The following is a 20,817-nucleotide window of genomic DNA, read 5'->3' as shown; positions in this document are numbered from 1 at the left end:
TTTTTGACCAAACGAAAATATGTGCTTCTACAATATTTATGAAAATAAAAAGCATCTTTTTTCAAACAAGTGCATAAATCCTTTTAAAGAGATGTGCCTTATAAAGAAAAAGTATAAAAGAATCATTTTAAAAAAAAGAAATTGAATCAAAACGGCAAATTTTTAAAAATATTGAAAAAATATTCAAAATCGTACCACACCTGATCAAAGTTTAACTGATCCTAAGTCAATGATGGAAATTTAATTAAAAAACAATTTCACCCGAAAATTTGGATATTTAGTAGTACCGGTGATAAAATTTGTAATTAACTAAACAATTATATTAAAATGGCTTCTTAGCTACAAATTAAGAACTATTGTTGATTTTTAATTTTTCGGCAATTAAGATCAGGATCAGTTTGCTTTTAATCAGGATTGGTCATATATTTTAACCATATGCAATATTTAAAAAAATTCACCATTTTAATTCAATTTTTTCTTTTATGGTAAATGACTGTCCACAGGTTTGAAATTTATGAACAAAGAAGCTTTTTATTTTCATATGGTAAATAATTTAAAAAAATAAAAATAAAATGTCATAAAATTAATAACAATACTGGACCTGATTTATTAGATATTTATGTCATGCATTTATTCACATTGAATTTTAAACTAAAAAAAATAAAAAAAAACTTTGTTAAATTAATTACAAAGTATAGTTTTGAATATTCATGATTGCTGCTGTTCATGCAAAATTCATGAAAGATGATAATTCATGAATGTTTATCAATTTTTTAAAAATAAACAATTATTCATGATTCTTAATTTTTACTTCATAGGATCTTCATGAGCATTTTATGATCAATTGTTTGAATATTTAATATTCATGAATTATTCCTCATAAATCGTGAATATTCATAATCATCTCGCAGCTAAGGTTGCAACTAAAACCTTTTCACTTCAATATTTTTTTCAGTAATATACTAGTTGAATTTGAATGTTGAATGTCTTATACATGTGTTAACATACATGTATATGCATCTTAATGTAAAATGTATATACATGTATATGCAGCTTAAAATTTCAAGGATCTTAAATGAAATTTGCAATGATAAAATATGTTACAATAACCCAAAGAGGGTCTTAAAAAACTACTTTATTATAGCTGTAAATTTGTTATAACAGTGTTCATTATATACATCAATTTTCAACAGGTCTAAATAAGAAATTTGTTGGGACATGAATAAGATTTATCATAATAGTAAGTAGTCCACAAAATTTATGTGAATTAAAATACATAATAATCAATATACTGTCACTGGTTTAGATCAAATTTTCAAATTCAAACAATATTTGACCAAAAAAATTTTTATAAAATTTTTTGGAAAGGTAAAAATTATGAAAGTCCCTGGGCGGGATTGGAACTCATGACTTACAGATTAGTAGTTGATGCTTGAAACCATTACGCTATTCTGTTAGGTAACAAATTTTGGAGAGAAAAAATTACGTTATTTATTGATTATTTCGATAGTAGGCTAGTTCATGTACATCACAACATGAAGGTGTCTTATCATCTTCGCTAGCAAAGGGTTTTTGATCCGCACTGCTTCTCACTAACCCTTGGCATATTGTGCCAGCAAAAGTTTGGATTTTTTTCCTGGATTTTGATTGGGGTTTACTGAAACCGTTCAACCAATCAAAAATGCAAAACATATCTGATTTAATTGATAATGTTTTCCTACTGTTTATTCACGAGTGTCTCTAACACAAATAGTTCCAAACCCTTACTTTTTTAGTCTTTCTGTTTGAGCCTTTATGATGGAGGTACATGTATCATTCCATGGGGCAATAACAAGTACACCAGATTGTGCATCAACAGAGGCATGCACTCGTAGATTGAGGATTTACCGTTCCTATTACACCTTTCGAATAAATTTGATTTATATGTAACATTTCACATTTTTCATACTTATTTTATACACTGGGCATCAAAACGTTCTTTGAACTTGTCAATATCAATGTCAATAGAGGCTGCCATTACTGCATCAGGTACGTTAAGTACGGCATCTTTCATTATTTGGCAAATCTAAAAATAGGAATGGGGATCCTGTGACGAAAAAATTCCAGACTTTTGTTAGCTCGATATGCCAAGGGTTTGTGAGGAGCGGTGCGGATCAGAAACCCTTGGCTAGCGAAGATGGTACCTATAATACCACTTTAAATTTTTATGTAAAAGGCTGATCAGTACTGGTAATTATGAAATGTGCTAAGTTTATCATGTATTACATGCAATATACAAGGAGAAAATCAATATTTCATATATGACAGGTTTAGACATAAGTTGTGGAACTGCAGTTACCTTTAGGGACCCCCCTAAAACAAGGTACAGAAACTCCATCTGCTCAGAACACAAAATTAATCTAACCCTGAAGCAAGACAATATTTGACAAGTTTTATCTGAAATACCTCACTTGCTACACCACAATTTGCTGCACATTAAAACATACAAATACCTTGAAATGTACTACTTTGATGAAACATATGCATATTTGTTGGTGCAATCTATAAAATGTTATTGCATAATATACAAGTTTTATATCGATCTTCATTAAAAATGGATGAATGTTAAAAATAGATACTACACTATAGTAAAATGGGGAATGATAAGAAAAGAATATTTATACAGTGTTCATTTGACTGTGTACCGGTATATACATATATGAATCACAGAAATTATATACATGTTATATAATTTAACTGTCACGCTCTGATCAATATCATATCATGATGACTATATTGGAGCAGCAGCTCCTAGCTGCATTCATAATGAACGTAGGTAAACGTAGGTAAACGTAGGTATAACTTTTGTTGAAGCAACATTGATACGAATAACTAAGATAACCAGCAAATGTGTCCGAGATTAAAAAACATTTCTTTTTATAATAAAGTAATCCCCTCTACTATGATAAGACAGCGGAACATTAACTGGCAAGATTGGAAATACAGAACTTATGTCAATTTCACCCATTACAGTCAGAGTATATGAAATAGGCGGGAACAAACTGACGCGGACGTCTGAGAAAACATTGGATTGAAACTGTAGTTATAGGAAGTGTATCAGTGAAGACTGGTTCTCTGAAGTCATTGTACAATGCTTTGCCTTGCGTGTAATCTCTCTCGAATAAGGATCTCCTCATATACTTATTGATTATAAATAAAATGTTTTGCAATCACTTTGCTGATACTAAATAAAATGTGTTTTGATCGCATAACTTATATAGCAAGTCAGAAACGCTCAGGTGGATTGAAAATACACCTCTTATATGTACAGTTTCAATCCACTGTTTTCTCAGATGTCCGCATCAGTTTCAGTTCCAGGCTATATCAAATGTTTTGACTGTAACAGTTGAAATTGACGTAGGCTGCATATTTCTAATCTTGCCAGTTAATGTTTTGCGGTTTTAATAACCAATTAAAAGAAAAGGTGATAATTTTAACATTAAGGTGGCTCACTACACCTTGAAATATTTTCTCGAATCAGCAGAAAATTACTTGATTATGATAGATATCTTATGGATAAGAAGTATAAAGGTCAAATAGGCAAAAAATGTGCAATTTTGGATGAAAAATTACATTTTCGAAAATTTAAGTTCAGTAAACATGAACAAAAGCTCCAGGCAGATTCGAACTCATGATCTGTGGTTCAGAAGCCCAATACTTTAGCCACTGAGCTACGATGATCGATATATCAACGAATCGGACGATATAAACAGATTAACAAAATATTTAAATCGCCATCTTGTGGCGTAGTGTCTTAAAAAGTATAAGTCTGGGTGTAGTGAGGTACTTTAAAAGAAATATTTTTTAACATCAGACACTTGTTATGTCCAAATATCAATGTAGATTGAAAATCTGATATTTTTTATTTAATAGCATTTACATCATGATTTTTTAAGGAGATTATTGGCCCTGGTGGGTAGGGTAGAAATCTACAGTTACAAGAGCAATTTAAATACACGAAAAAATCAATCAATAAGCAAGATAGATTTAAGAATAATTCTGAAACATTTAACCACACACAGGTCGCGATCAAATTCCAAATTGATGCCATCAATTCAGTAACAGTTATGTCAACATACATGTGCGACCTGCTATAATGTCAAATTCCTCAAGCTTTAAGTCAATTACACATACCGGGCTAATGAACATTAATGTAAACCTAAACATTGCTTTTAAATTCCTTTACAACATTCATTTTAAAAGCTTATACAATTATTGATCTAGCATTAATTGATTTCCAAATTTCTTTTTACAAGCCCACATTTAACGATTTGGTAGGTAAGAATAGAAATCTATTATATGTATATCATAAGTATATTAATTCTATATGCATGTAAATCTTGCAATAATTTCTTAACATTATACTAGTGTGTGAATTTTAATTAGATTCCTCTATGATTTCAACAAAAACTAAGGCCACATAAAATGAATTTTTGGATTCTCATCTCTGCCCGCCGCTCTCAAAGTGGCCGACCCTTTTGTTATATTCTATTTAGAAAAAAGAATCGTGGGGGAAAATTTTCCGTGAAAAATTCAGGCTTGCTATACACAAAAAGTCTGAAGAACATTTTTACATGGAGATTATCATTTGATTCCAGTCATGTCTGTTATCATAAGAATACAAATGTCTACATGAATTTACAGCTACATTAAAAAAAATAAAATTAAAGATTGCAAATTGGTCAGTGCACTCAAATTAGCTTTAATGATTATAAGATATAGTGCAGTTGTTATTTCAAGAACACGAAGGGTGAAAGAGATATTCTTAATGAAATAAGAAATAAAATCCACCCACCTACCCCATATTTTTTGCAAATCAGGATGAGAATCTAAGTATTAATTTTATGTGGCCTAACGCTAGAACACTGGTAACAGCGAGTGGCATGCAGCGCCGGCGATTGAAGCGAGCTCTAAGAACCAGTGTGCGGGAAAAGAACTAGCAAATCCTACCAATTTTTGGGGCAGCTTCCCAGCATTCCATCTCGCTCCTGTAGTGCTAAGCCAGAAATGGCTGATCTTTCATATATATCTTGCGCTATAGTTTTTCAATATTTCGCTGACAATAATGCAAGATATGTAGTTATGTACCGTAGTTCCTGCTACGATCACCCCAATGATCGCATCGCACAACATATCATATGTATATTAGAGATGTTTGCTGAGTTTTTAATTGAAGTACAGAAACATTTTGCATAAACTTCTTTATTTACATATGGATAATCTACTTTTAAGACATTACCAGAGAGGCCATTCAGAAATTCAAAACAAGTTTCTTAGTTATATTCATGAGGGCAATTTGGTATCCATTAATGTATGTATGTGGAGCTCTTAATGTTATAAATTGAAAACTTATTGGTATAAATTACTTGTGTTCTTTCATTTCATTTCACTTAGTATCAAATTCTTTTTTTTTTTTTTGAAGAAAACTTTTGAATCTATTCTTTTGTCACTTATTCAAAAATCAAAGATAAAAATAAATCCCATTTACCTAATTCAATCCATATATCACTTGTGATGTGTGTTAAACACTGACACCATCGGGTTTTCAGTGACAGAGAATCTCTGGATCATTTATCAGCCAAGATCACCAATATACAGATGTAGGCCCTGCATGGACTTTTTGTTCATTATCGAAAAGAAATATCAGCAGCCATCAAACATCGCACACATTGCTGGCTCCAGATTTCAATTAATTCCAACTATTTGATCCCAGCGAGAACAAGTCTAAGCAGTAATCAGATAAATAAACAGAGAAACACCTACCTCCTATGTCACCTGCTGGGATAATTGAATGATCCACCTTTCTATTTTTCACCACAGCAGTGATCAGTCCTTCAAAGTAACACTTCCCAGTCAACACAAAAAGGTATTACAAATCCACTCAGACTACCTCTTAGGTGCTAACAGTCCACCTTAAATCCTCTTTTAGGGGAAGCACAATTTCAGTTATGTCACGTCATTAATAAAATCCCACTGTCTGTTCAATCAAGAGTAAACATCTGAAAATGAGAGCACAATGAAGTGAACCATTAACAGGTGACCTTGTGAATATTAAAATAATTATACACACCTGAAATACCTTCACTGTGTCTGTTCTCATCTCCATGCATATATATATATATACCTAGTCAGTGATTGATAAATACCTACTAAAAGTTTAGGGACAGATTGAAATAAAAACCAAAAAGATGTTGTGTCTGCAGGCCAGTCTGACCGACCACCTACACTATGTGTCAATACAATGGCTAGTGGTTCAAATCTCACTGCTAAATTGGCTGGATGATTGGTTTAATCACCTGTATGATGGTCTAGTAAACACATTTCAATACCCTGTCACAGTTTCCTTTCTCTCCCTATTCTATCCAGAAGTTCTCCCCTCTGTGGATCAATTGCCTTCAATTAATCTGAAGAGTGTTGATCTAAATATATCAACAACAAAATAAATAGAAGTATGTTCACCTCCGACCTTCACAAAAAAAAATCACTGATACAGAAAGTCTCCTATACCTTAATCAGTAGAAATGTCAGTCATGCATATGACTTGCAGAGATTATTCAACAGAAATTCCAGACTCATAACCATATAGATTTTAACTTCTTCCATGTTATTCGTTCACGTGAATTGTAGCAATGTAAATTGCTACATTTTGTAAATTACTTCAAACTAAGATACTTCCATCATGTCAACAGCCTGTTTATTTACATTCATGACACATGCTGTACAGGTTTAAATCTGTGTTTGATATATCTAGGCACACATACTTTTTATATAATCACCTTGGTGGTTCAGAATTGATAGGACTTTGTGAGGACTGCTGCCGGAGATGCCGATTTATTTTTTTGTCAATTACTACAGATGCTGGAGATGTGATCTATGGTATTAAACACTAAAATGATTCTACTCATTTAATTTTCAACATCTGTGACACAAGTGATGTAATGGCATAAATGAATTGAGAAAACTATTTGTTTTGACTTGTTAACATACAGACTAAAAAAAAATCATTACAATTTGCAAATATCAACTGCAGCCATGGTATAATTTTCAAATTCTTTATGTGTCCTTCTTTCTGCAATTAAGTGACATTTATTGTGAGAAAAAAAAGAAAAGATATAAAAAATAAATGAACAATTAATTTGAACTTTCAACCAACAAATTCTAAGAAAAAAGTACCGGTAGTAGTTGTAGCACGACACCAATTCGCAGAAAAATCTGTCAAGATGTATATAGCTTGATTAATTTTTACTATTTTATTACACAATTAGGGCCTAATTACAACAAGGATAATAAAGCATGTAAACATGATAAAAGTGACAAAACTTATGGATACAGCGCATCATCAATCTCTTTGATTTGGGTCCAATAAATAGACCCTTCCCAATTGGGGAAAACCCTCAAAATTCACAATTTACTTATCTAAAAAATTCCAAATATATCACAAACTTTACATTGTGTGCATAAAAAAAATCATGTTCATTTCATTTTTAATTATAACTTCTTGTGCATTCACAGCTGGACTTCACGGCATTCATAAGAGTGTCACAAATTTAAGCGCTCTAAGGAAATTGCAGTCGATGTGGGTGCAAATAAATCAAATAAAATGGTGAAAAATATATCTCATATCAACTCTTCGTAAAATTATATAAATTTAATGTATTTGAAACACTTTAAAAAATGGAATTATAGGGGTCAAATTTGACTCATATCATATATTCTTTCAATAGAAATTTGTAAATCAACATATATTAATAAAATGAGAAAAAAAATTGAAGTGTTTTTGTTCCCTACAACTATTTAATTTCAAGTAAATCAATATTCTAAAATTTGAAAATTAGCATGTACATGTATCAATAAATGATAACAGAAAAATTGAGGTGTTCTTATATCTGCATGAAACTTAAAAAATCTGTAATTATCTGAAAAAAGTTTTCTTTTTACCCTTGGTTGGTTCCTGAGAACAATAAAGAAAACAAAATTTGAACTGTAAAACTTCAATTTTTAGAAGTTAACAGAAAATTATGCTTTGAAATATAAAGTCTCAATTAGTCATTTTGATAATTAATACATGTACAAGTATTTTTAAATTTTCCAATGTTGACAAAAAAATTGGGAGGGATCTGATCCCTGTACCAAAATTGCTGTGACAGCCCTGAGATACATAAATACAGGTAAGTACAGGTATATACCGGTATAATAAGCACCTTTTGTGACGTAACTGGGTTTGCACCCAAGGAGTTCGGTACTACCAACCTTCTTTGTCGGCCAGAAACATGAAAACTACACATTTCTTTAGGGTATTATTGAACTGTAAAAACTGCCAGATATGTACTTTGACTTGGGGCATCAATGTGTTCAGAAACTTATGTTGACTTTGATCAGAGAACTAATACAAGCAAACTGTGTAAACCAACTACCACAACCTCAGGTAGAAAGAGTTTGTTTTCTTTGGAGCTTTTGTTCATCTTCTAAAAAGTTGAGTAATGAATAAACAGGGAAATATAAACAGGGCTGTTTGTCCAGTCTGTAAAATCAAGTAGGAACTTTATTGAAAAATATTACACAATGTAAACATGCTAAGCTGGATGGTCAAAAGGTTGTTCATCATAAGGCGGCCATTAACAAACCTCGATCACTCTGACTTTCAGAGTGTCTCCCACAAACTGTGCTTCTGACAACTTAGAGAAGCTGGGTAGTCAACATGCTTATCCATGATACAATAATCTTCAAACTACAATAAAACTCCCCCAATTTGATGTTACAGTTATAAAATTTGTACATACTACATACATATACTGTACATTATGTAAAATGTTTTTTCATTTCTCTACTTTTGTGGGCAAAATTTATATATGTAATAAGCATCTGCGTCATCCTTTGAACCTTAAGGCAGAGGCCTACACAGAAAATTATTGGGTTTATCTCATAATTTCTCAATTGATTTATAAGTATTTATGCATAAAGGAGCAGATTAACACAAAAAATGCTTAGGTCATCATTCATTTTACCTAGATAATGTGCCAGAGACACATGTCCCCCTACATCTCAAAATACAAGACTAAATCTAGTACAAGATATATTTTGAATCAATACAAAAAATAATCACATATGACTAAAATATTTTACTCGACTACAAAATAGCATTCAATTTATACAGAAGCATATTTTATAGATGTCATGTAAGATAATTAAGACTCTTTTAGCAAGGTAATTCTGTTATCTGCGTTTCCTTGAATATATTTAAACTAAATATTGTATAATATTGAAAATGTTTGATGTTTGCAACAGTGCTATATTTTAGGTGAGATCGTATATCAAGTGCGCTATACTTTTTGATAAAAAATTAACATTATGAACAGTAAACCCTAAAGATTTGACAAATTTTCAGGGTATGTTTTCTCAGAAGATTTTTTGTGGGGCAAACCCACAACCAACCTTTATTCTTGCAAATCATATCATTTATGACTTACTGTGATTTTGAATTGTAATCGAATCACAACATCACATTTGAAATTATATAGGAGTTTAAAATTTTTCTCTGTTTGAATTCCATTTGATGTTTAACACAGTTGATCTTTGATATCTCGAACATCAATATCTCGAATACAATGGATATGCAGAAGAGAGATGCAAGTCCCAACCTCTTGTACTTTAAATATTTTATCCTCAATATCTCAAATACTTGGATAACGCAAAGTTTTTAAACAGTTCCATCTAATTCGAGATATCAAAGTTTGACTGTAATTTTGGTCGATATTTTTTAACTAGCAAGAAACCATGGCTTCATCAATAGGTAATCATTGAAAACCAATTTTTGGTGGGTCAATTTTATTGAGTCGACCATCAAAATTAAATGCTCATTGAAATACAATTCCACATGACACACTTAATTGATTGGATCAATGGCCAAAAATTTACTTATCCTTTACACTAAACTGATTTTCACTAGATCTGTGAAAATTGAAGTTAATGAAACCACATTATGGAATAAATGTTCTAAACTCTGAGCTGAGATTTACAAAATAACTAACTATGACATGGCTAAACATTAAAATTCTCATAAGCTACCAAATGTTTTAATTTAAATTGACACCACGCAGTAACAAATATTTACATCAATTGAAATTGCTTTGTACAGTATAAGTTTTGCACAATAAGGATCATGATACCAAGAGCGAAGAAATATCTACTTATTTGTACGTCATTTTCTTTTTAAACGCAGCCCTGTATCCTTTCTTTGCATGTTGCTTGATAAGTTGCTTATTGATAAAGTTCATACATTTAAACTAAATACAAATGCTGAAACCCAAGTGCTTTTTCAAAATATCCCAATGGTAAAGCCATGCATAATTGTGTCAAACTTCAGTAGTTTTATGTGTATAGATTCATTTTCAGATTTTTCATATCAAATGTGTTTTTTAAAGCTACGCCTTTCAGACATGTGGGAGCAAGATTGCATGGTTGGTGTTATGCATTCAAGCAACCTTTGATATTGCCCTGTGAACATACATTCAAAGGTCTCTTAATGGAATATCTCATATCAAAGGAACCACAAATGCCACATTCATTCATTTATACACAATATAATCTTTTTTAAAATGCTACAGTTTTATTGTACACATGTACCATACCCATTATGAATATGGATACTAAAATTGAATTTTTTAAATTCCCCCATATTTGAATTTTATCCATTGTTTCTTGCACCAAAACAGTTCTCGTTATCATAATGCATGTACATGTAATCAGACACCTGTTGACTTGTCGCGTGGTCAATGTTTGTTCAACAATATCCAGTGAATCGTGCACTTGTCTCATGTCGGACTTCTCAGGTTAATCGGGTATTTGAAATTTTTCAATTACGATGAGTTGATTGAAAAAGTATTTCTATTGTACGTATTCTGTTATACAATTATTGTTAACAAATCAAAAATATAAATGAAAATCAGCAACGTTATCACCATCCAGGAGGTCTAATATATTTAGAAAAAATTAGAAATGTTGCAAGAATAGACAATCAAGACCTACTGTATTAAATACTAAAATAATATATAAATTTGCAACCATGTCTTCCGAACCGAATGTTACCTAATCCGGCCAAATTTCTCAGAACCATCTCCGCCGGATAATACAAGTTTTACTGTACGAGTTCTTTTAATGATGCTTCATAAAATAGGTTGGTTTCATAAGGTGAAAAGGCAGCATTTAAACTGTCATTTTGATTGAAATTATAAGGAAACCAGCTGTGAATCTCAGAGTTTTTTAAAGCTTTTGACAAATGAAGTTTATCCAGAATGCCTTCAGTGTCTCTAAGAACGGGAGACAAAATCTGTTCAACCTCTTCTTTAAAATGATGTTAAATTGAACAAAGATACTGGGATTACTTTTTATAGGATTTTAGATGGAATGTCAAGAAAATGTTAATTCCCTTATAGTCATGAAGTACTGGAAAACAGTATATTATTAAATCAATTATGAAATCACAATGGATCTAGCACCAAAAAGGCACTCTGAAATCATTTACTAGATCTTGACCTTTATCTGTTTAGGTGCAGAGTATTTTCACCCTTGACCTTTTACCTTGTGACTTTGTTAGGTTATCTACTTCTTAGGGATACAAGTGCTTGTATCAATGTCCAATGTAGTTGACACTTGACATTTAATCTAGTGACTTCAAAATGAAGAGGGGTCATCTTCTCTTTAGGAAATATGAATGTAACAACTTTTTTGTCAATATGCATGTATGTACAAATTACTGTGGTTTCATCAATATTCGTTGAATACCAATTTTCGTGGATTTCGTTGTTAAGTTGATACAGGAAATTAAATGTTCATTAAAAATGCAATTTCTATTAACATTTAGTACTGACAGGGTCATTGGCCACGAATTTACGCATCCTTGAAACTGTCATTTTCACTAAATCCACGAAAATTGATACCCTTGAATATTAATGAAACCACAGTATTAGTATAATGTAGTTATATACATGTACTTCAAATACAATTTTAAGCATTTTTTGTTGCATTCATTTATAATTTTTTTCTCCTTAAAAAGCATTTCAAGAAGAGTAATAGGAATTTTATTAAAGTCTTGTTGCAAAACAGAAATTAATGTGTAATATGCGCAGCATTAAGGCATATAAACATGTTTACTTTTCGTAGGCTACAAGTAAACGATCACAACGGCACGGTCTGATTCACTGGTTGCTTCCCCTCCTACTTTTCAGATCTTAAAAGTACATGAAAAAGCTGCTCCAGATACACATGGGTGGGCACCCAAGTAAGACGCAATACATCACCACAAGCGGACATAAAAATCTTTTTCAATATTATATCACCTGATTCAGAAATAGGATATGGTGTTTAACTTGAATTTGAAGAAACTGAAGTAATAGACATAAATATTTCTGAATATATCACATAATTAACATCACTATTAATTGATTTGAAAATAGTTTGCAAAATCACGCATGACAATTTAATCATTAATCAAAAGGAAAATAACTCATTCCTGACTTTATAAACACAGATATTGCATTAATACTATAATTTTTAAAATTTGTAAATGCATTCAATGAGTGTAACATTAGTTACAAGAAAACCCATGGGCCATGGCACTTAAGCAACAAATATCCAGTGGTAAACTAAAGATCAGGTGAGCTTAAAACTAAGTGTCTTATTTGATCAGTAAAAAGCCTTGAAAAAAAAATAAAAATGCCTAGACGATCCAATATTGCAACAAATAAGAAATTATATGGAATACTTCATCTTAAAAAAGAACCATACTGATGGAAAACTTATGTGAATACACATATTTTTATTTTTTATCTTGATTTTTCATCTATCGATAAAAGCAACAAATAAAATAATCGAATCCATTACCCTGACCCCCAAAAATTATGGATAACAACAAAGAGAAAACCAAAGCAATGAATGTTACCAGACTGAACCAAGACAAGGTAGCATAATAGTTTAAAGGAATGAATCGAGGCGAAAGCTTGAAAGTGTAGGCTCTTCCATCAAGTTTTTTACAGGTAGACTAGCTGCAGGTGATATCCTTAGATGATAGAATGCTAACACATTAGATGTAATTATAAAATAATGGCAATTAAATAAACTTTTTTACAATTAGACCAATATATCTATTTTTAAATTCATTGCACCATTTGTCACAATCTATAATTCTAAAAAAACGAAGACTTCTATTTTCAATTCTTCATTCAAATACATGTATGTCACTTCTTTTGCTTAGTTTGTTGAATTATAATATCTACCTTGTACCTTATGGGAGAATTAGGCTTACATTTGCCTGCTGCCCAATCCAGTAAGGTTTAATGTTTACATAATAAAATATGTTCATACCAGATCGTAATAATCATCCAATATGAATTTTATTTTCCCGTCATTTGAAAATGGTTGTTATATATTTTGACTAAAGATATCAATCCTTTCATCACCATTCTGTCCTGATAAAATTACTAATTAGGACTTTACTTAAAGTTTCCTACCAATAATGAAAAAAAAACTACCAAAATTCATTAAAAGGACTATATATGATAAGGGCCTAAAATGGCCTCCTAAAATGAACATCATCATTTTACTGTAAATCTTTTATTAAAATTTGCATTTATATCTTCCATTATATTTCTTTTTAATATTTGCTTTGTTGAACATTATGTTATTACAGAATATCAAGTTTTTTTCTGCACAATGTTTTTTTCCACAAATCAGAACATAGAACTGTATATAAAATTTACGCCAATCAAATTTTCACTATTTCAAAGTCAATGTGAAAAATGATTCATGCACGATTGTTTTAAATAATATGTGAAGTAAAGGAGAAAAAAACATCTCAATTCTAACTCTTAATGAAATTCATGTATTTAACGATGAAACAATTTACACGATATCCGTAATGAAAAATAATTACCATTTATTATTTTCAGAAATATACCGGTAACAATCATAGATCATGTACTACATGTAGTAGCTTAGGTATAATAAGACATTGGTTTATGCAAGGTACAGTACTAATCAATTTATTTCGCTTGTCAATGGATTATTAAAGAAACAATGAGGGTTACATACCTGTTTACTGAACACAGTTCACTGTGCATTTACTTAAATATTTGTTTTATAAGCAGAGATATAACTCTTTGGAAATTGGAGACGCGAGGAAAAAACCTGATATAAGGTACCGTAATATCAATTATAATTACAATTGAGTCATTAAAAATTTAAATCTATGATTTACTTCAGCCAAAATCTATTGACTAAATTGACAATGTAGCATCAAACCTTGAAGTTTCTCCATCATCATGAAAAATTTTTCAATAATTTCAATACCAAAATCTTGGAAGAAAACCAAGCAAATTAGAGCTGTCTGTCAGATAAACATATGGGCAAAAAGACAATGGTACCTGCCAATTCATCAGTAGGGGACTAAAAACATGAAATATCAACACCTCTTCCTTATATACTTTAACTATGTTGAGAACACTTACATTCTATTTTAGATGCAAGCACTGATCATCTTTAAATCAGGGTGAATTGTGAACGTTTGAAATATGTGAATTCTATTTTTTTAAGAGATTAAGAAATACTTTCAAAATATGCATTATATATCTTCTAAGAGCTTAAAACATGCAAAAATACCTTTTACATATGCTGTATGTGTCTTTACAGGCACGTAGCATCGTTTTTGATAGTGGGGGGGCCAGACCCATCCAAAAAGGGAAATTTAAAGTTTTCCAAAAATCTTCAAAATCCTAATCCGTGGGGGGGGGGGGGGGGGGGGGGGGGGGGAGGGTAGTCTCAACTATACTTCCAAAAAAAAAATCTTCCCTAACAAAATTTTTTTTCCCTCCAAATCATGAAATTCCTAATCCGTGGTGTGGGGGGGGGGGGGGGGGGGGGGACTTCAATTTGACTACTCATTTCCTAATTTTCATACCAATTTTTTACTAACTTCCAAAAAAAGTGCGGGGGCCAACTCCATGATAATTCATTTTTTTATATGTAAATTTTAAAAAATTTGTTGCTGCGAGAAAAAGTGGGGGGGCCAGGCCCCCCCTGGCCCCCCCTGATGCTACGTGCCTGCTTTATATGTACAAACACTATCAAGCAGCCAGGGCTTTGCAACAAAGGGGAACAACTCTTGCATGTCAATAATCAAGTTCATTTCATTGGGTGCCTTAGATCACCATTTTGTAATATATTACTTGCGTCCACCTATTATGTGTTGAGAGATACCTTGCAATTGCCTTTATGTTGGCAAATTAAAAGAATACTTACGAGATGCCTAAATGTGAGCATTTTTCATAACTCAAAAACCATAGTCATAGGTTACTATTAAAACATGTACTAATATCTGTAATTTCTTATTTAATTGAAATTAAATGTTTTCTCATTAGGATTATTTTTTTCCCTTGATATTAACAGTAAAGAAATTAAAAATCAAGATCAGTACAGCTTAAAAATAAAAACTGTTCCAGTGGCGTAGCTAGGGATGAAATATTAATTGTAAGCAGGGGGTCTCCAGGGGTCCGCTCCTTTCTTCACCCATTTTTGTTTCCAGTTCATACAATCTGAACCATGAAAATTTGGAGCTACAGTTCCGGACTTGTTAGAAAGTTACAGTTTATGACATGCAAAAAAGTTTTGGACTGATTAACCTCATTTCCACACAAACTGTGTACAAATATTTGATTCCAAAAAATTCCTTCGAAATTTTACTACAGATATTGCCACTTCACTTACCTCTGATATTCTTTTAAACACCATCACCAGCCCCGTAAAGTGAAGTGGTGCAGTTTGTTTACATGTAAAGTGGCTACTCTTGAACTGCAGGTGAATTTAACATACATGTACTTCATTTTCCAAGGTTAGTTAGCATGTTTTTAAGAAAATCTGAGGCAAGTGATGTGACAAGTAGTAAATTGCCTGAAGAATTTAAAATTTTATCACAGAATTTGTGTGGAAAAGGATTAATCAGTCCAAAACAAGTGCAATTTTTATGCACCCTAAATTGGATTTTTTTTAACACGTACGGAACTGTAGCTCCCAAGTCGTCCATTCAAAACTTTTCAAACCGGGAGCTACAGACCTACAGATATAGTTCGGGATGTTTTAGGAAAAGTTCGGCTGAAATGCAAAAGGTTGTCAGGATTTGAAATGAAAAAATGAAAATGCTTTTAAAAATTTTGAGATTCAGAAAATAATATGTATGCATTTGCTTACAATGCTTCACTTGAAGGTTTCTTAGTTAATATATTTGTAGTACTGTACATGAACTAGCTAAATTGAAATTGATTACTGAACAGAATGGTAAAGTATGTTTCTGTAAATTTTTAAGCATTCCATGATCAAGAAAAAGTTCAGTATCTTAATCCTCAACTTATACTTGAGTGGTATTGGTCATTGATTGGCATTTCCACCAGTTCAGAAAGACACCAGCCTTCCATTCATTCTATATGAGATGTACAGAGCAATACAGAAACTCAATGAATCTCACCCCAAAATCTATGGAGAAAAATGGCCACCTGAGTATACTGAGTATACATATAATTCTGTGAACAGTACACAGAATGGCAATTTGAAAATTATAAAATACAATGTACATAGAGAAAAATACATAGGGAGGAAATACATAGGGAGGAGGCGAATGTGTGACCTCTGTAGTATTAAGCTATCCAGGGAATTACTTGATTGCTGAGGCAAAAATATAACAATATCGACACCCTCTCAAATTTGACTCTTGACCTTTGACATCAAAATCAGCAGTGTTAGCTACTACACAATGGAATCTTTGAACCAAGTCTGCTCTCTGACATCACTAGGTCTAAAGGTCAACTGACCAACATCACAAAATATGTTCCTTTGATATTGTTTTAAAGGTTTACATTAAAAATCTTAATAATAGTCTCCTACCAGTGAAACCAGAAGGGACAATAGTCTTTATTGCTGTCTTTCTGTCAGTCTGTCTGTCCATCATGCAAACTTCATTTTCCAGACTCTTTTTGAAAGCTTTGTAAAAAATGATTTTAAACCAAATACCGGTATTGTAACAAAATTTGACCAGTGATAAGTTTTATATCAACAAATGAGTCAGACATGCAAATCAATTAAATCTGGTCGGGTAATATATATATACACATGTATATTAGATATTGGAATCTCTGCACAAAGCAGAGAACACTCGATCATAGATACACATCTACAGAGTACTGCTGCCTCTGGACCTCAGTATAAATTTTTAATGAGGGATATGAATATTTCATCAGTGTCTGGCTTCTAATTACTTGTGATTCATGCCTCAAAGATGCACAGGAAGCTATCATTTCTACAAACCCTACTGCCATTAAACCCACCAGCTGATGCAGCCTCCACTGATGCCTAGGAAGTGGAGGCCCAATGTACAGGCACAGATCAACTATCAAAGGAATTCCACTCTTTAATGGAAACTTTTTTTTCTATTGTGTTAAATGATCATTCTGCATGCTGGCTCCTTTAAGAGAATGATTCATGCAATGTAATTTGACCTGATACCTGGATTGGAGATGAATTTATATTATTATATTATTGTTTTATCTATTCCAAAAAGATGACTTAGTTTACTTCTAATCTGGAGGAGAAAACCCTACATCCAACTTAAAAAATACGCAATATTATAATTAATGAATGTAGAAACATTTTTAAGGAATGGGGAAATGATTTATCTACAAAATTTTTTAATATGATAATGTGTTGTTTTTAAAAGCCTTTAACTATATATAATGCTAAAGTAGCATTAATATGTTAACCTACCATACATTTGTGTAAGTATCGTAACTGATTTATTTCAAAATACCATAGGTATACAATTTACTTGTTTTAACATCTCATCGAGAATATTTTTAATCATCGTAAAGCCGAAGGTAATAAAATGGCTGTTGTGGCTCTCCATATCAAATACTAGTACTTTTGATATTTTTGCTCAGATTTTCAGTGACTGACAGCAAAGTATAAAGTTCTAGGGAGCACAGACAATACAGCGCCACTGAGTCATATTATATTATCGGCTGAGAAAAAAATTGCAAAATGACATGGTGTCAATGCAAGCAAATTTGCTCATTATAAAACAATTTTGAAATGCGTTCAAGCTCAAAATATGTGCAATTGGAGCCAAATTGAAACCTTAATTAATATATTATATTAAATCTATCAATTTATTTAAATTTCAAATCTTTTACACCACAAAAATGGTTCAGGAAATTATATACCACAGATGGTCATAATAACCAAGTGTTTACAGTATGAAGATGAGAGAAATCTTCATTATTTTAACTCATAAAGGTGCTGTTATCCAAACATTATTCCAGAAAAAAGATCTCCAGAAAATAAGAAATTATAGCCACTAAATTACTTGAACTAAAAAAGAGTAACGTGCAATGAGTTATGATTTAATAAAACATTGTACGTGTGAAATCTATCTAGCTTAAGAGCTATTGACCTTTTGACCATCACTAGAACTCTTTGGCAATCTAAGACTGTGACAAACTTAGAGCTAGTGTGACCAGTCAGTGGGATAGATATTGATTTTGTGCTTTGACGACACTTTAAGACAGGGGGTCTTTATTTGTAATTATGTAGCATTAGTGGTGGCTTATGGGTTTAATCAGATGCAAGTCCGAGTGCACAGGAATCAATCAATGAGGCCGCTGACGGAAGCCTGGGTCTCATGCAGGTTTCTCATACTCAGGCAGAATGACCTTGGGTGGTATAGAGTTGGGGCAGCATTGCATTTTTCCTACCTAGCATATAAATTGTTGTACATCACACTAAATTCTGTAACATTTGAAAGTCCTCAGAAAAAGTGTTCAGTCTCCCAATCTCAAAACCCTTTTACACAAAGTGCCATCATTTAATATGGTTTCCATACTGTGAAGCACAATTTGTTACTTACTAGTCACTCATTTTTGGTGTAAACATATTGTTAATATATTACTAAAACTTGAAATACATTTGTATTTTTCTGTATTCATATTTTAAATTACATGGTATTTCATTGCTAAATCAAAACACAAGAATTCAACATCTAAACAGTTTTACATTGGTATTTCATTCCTTTACATTGCAAAATTCTTAATTTATTTTAAACGCAGAGAAATTGCAGACTACCAATAGAAGCATTAGTATAATTGTTACAGTAACATGTTACATTAACGCAAGACAGACACTTTATTCAAATTAGTAAAATGCTAACTCTAAACATAGGTAATCATAGATTACTAAGCTCACCGAGACGGAGCATCACCCTTATGAGACATCACCTTCATAAGACCACCTTAATCATTTTATATGAAAATCATACTTTATGATCTTGGATATTCATGGATTCTGTTTTGACAAAATATCGTATATCATCTGATAAATTTTTTCATGATAATCATATGTTAATATGTTAATCAATACAATGATATAAAATTAAATATTGCATCATGTCATATTTCTAATATAATATATATCATATAATAAATAAAATACCGTAATAAACAATAATGAGATTTGATATTGTAACGTATGATATGACATTGTATTGTGTTATACCTTATTGTATTTGATCACATAATACAATATCATAAAATATAATACAATATAGTATCATATTACAATATCATATTATATAATACATCATAACACTGAAACATGATATTATATTGTATAAATAAATATAGAATGATATTGTATTGAATGACACTGAAACATATTTGATACATTATATGATATTATATCATATAATACAATATAATTTGATTCCAACATTGTATCTTATCAAATGATACAATATTATGTGATATGGTAAAATATTATAAAATACATTATTATATTATACATATTGCATCATATGACACAATAAAATATATTACAATATCATATAATACAATTTCATGTGATATGATAATATATCATATAAACCAATATCATATCATACAATATCGTATGATGCAATATTATATAATATTACAATATCATATAATACAATTTCATGTGATATAATTCTATATTACTGAAACCAATATCATATTATACAATATTGTATGATACAATATTATAGAATATACAATATTGTATCATAGGATACAATATAATATTTTGCAATATCTTATGTAATTGTATCATGTGATTAAATAATAAATTAAAAATACAATATAATATTATACAATATTGTATCATAATATACAATACTATACATAACAATATCATGATACATAATCATATCATAAAATATCAAAAAAATTGATACAATATCATATCGTATCCTATAACTTTTTATAATATAACATATGATATCATATTGTATCATATCAAACAATATTGTTTCATATCATACAATACTTTATCATAGGAATCATGTTATATCATTTATCAACAAACACATCTATCTATCGAGCTGGTTTGAGTGAGGTAGGAGATTTCTTTAGCATCCTTGATAATAGAGATCAGGCTCTGCTTCTGAAGCAACCTCTGCATTTAATTTATAATAAAGTTAAATCAACTATGCAAGCTATCGTCTATAAAACATGTGACCTGTTCCAAAAAACTAAACCTCATCCAGCATCTGAAACCTATGGCTCAGATTCAGCATTCAAGCCCATCAGGTGCATTTGTATCATAAGACGCATCATCCATGCAATTTTGGTGAAGTTTGGACCAGTAATAACTAAGATATCATCATCAGAGGGCACTAGCAATTAAAACCTTAACTTCCTCCAGCATCCGCAACCTATGGCTCAGATTCAG

The 20,817-nt window shown here is 31.3% G+C and overlaps 1 protein-coding gene across 14 annotated transcripts in view; it reads right to left on the bottom strand.

Moving 5' to 3' along the window:
• LOC128167891 (uncharacterized) overlaps positions 1-20,817 on the bottom strand; it is a 93,351-nt gene that overhangs the window by 46,061 nt on the left and 26,473 nt on the right. For 3 of the 14 annotated variants that reach the window (XM_052833859.1, XM_052833874.1, XM_052833875.1), the window contains exons 1-2: positions 6,190-6,289; positions 5,803-6,038 (exon numbers count right to left, since the gene is read on the bottom strand). The exons of 2 other annotated variants lie outside the window; for them this stretch is intronic. The gene's annotated coding sequence lies outside the window, so the exon portion shown is untranslated. Of the gene's footprint in view, positions 1-4,989; positions 5,129-5,527; positions 5,730-5,802; positions 6,039-6,185; positions 6,291-6,335; positions 6,505-6,546; positions 6,810-20,817 lie in introns of those variants that run through there. 9 more of the 14 variants (XM_052833863.1, XM_052833862.1, XM_052833866.1 and 6 more) reach the window with 8 other exon arrangements.

The sequence above is a fragment of the Crassostrea angulata genome, chromosome 10 (assembly GCF_025612915.1).
Source record: "Crassostrea angulata isolate pt1a10 chromosome 10, ASM2561291v2, whole genome shotgun sequence".
In the NCBI taxonomy this organism is placed as follows: domain Eukaryota; kingdom Metazoa; phylum Mollusca; class Bivalvia; order Ostreida; family Ostreidae; genus Magallana; species Magallana angulata.
The sequence above is the reverse complement of the archived record's forward strand: the minus strand, read 5'-3'. Positions and strand labels throughout refer to the sequence as shown.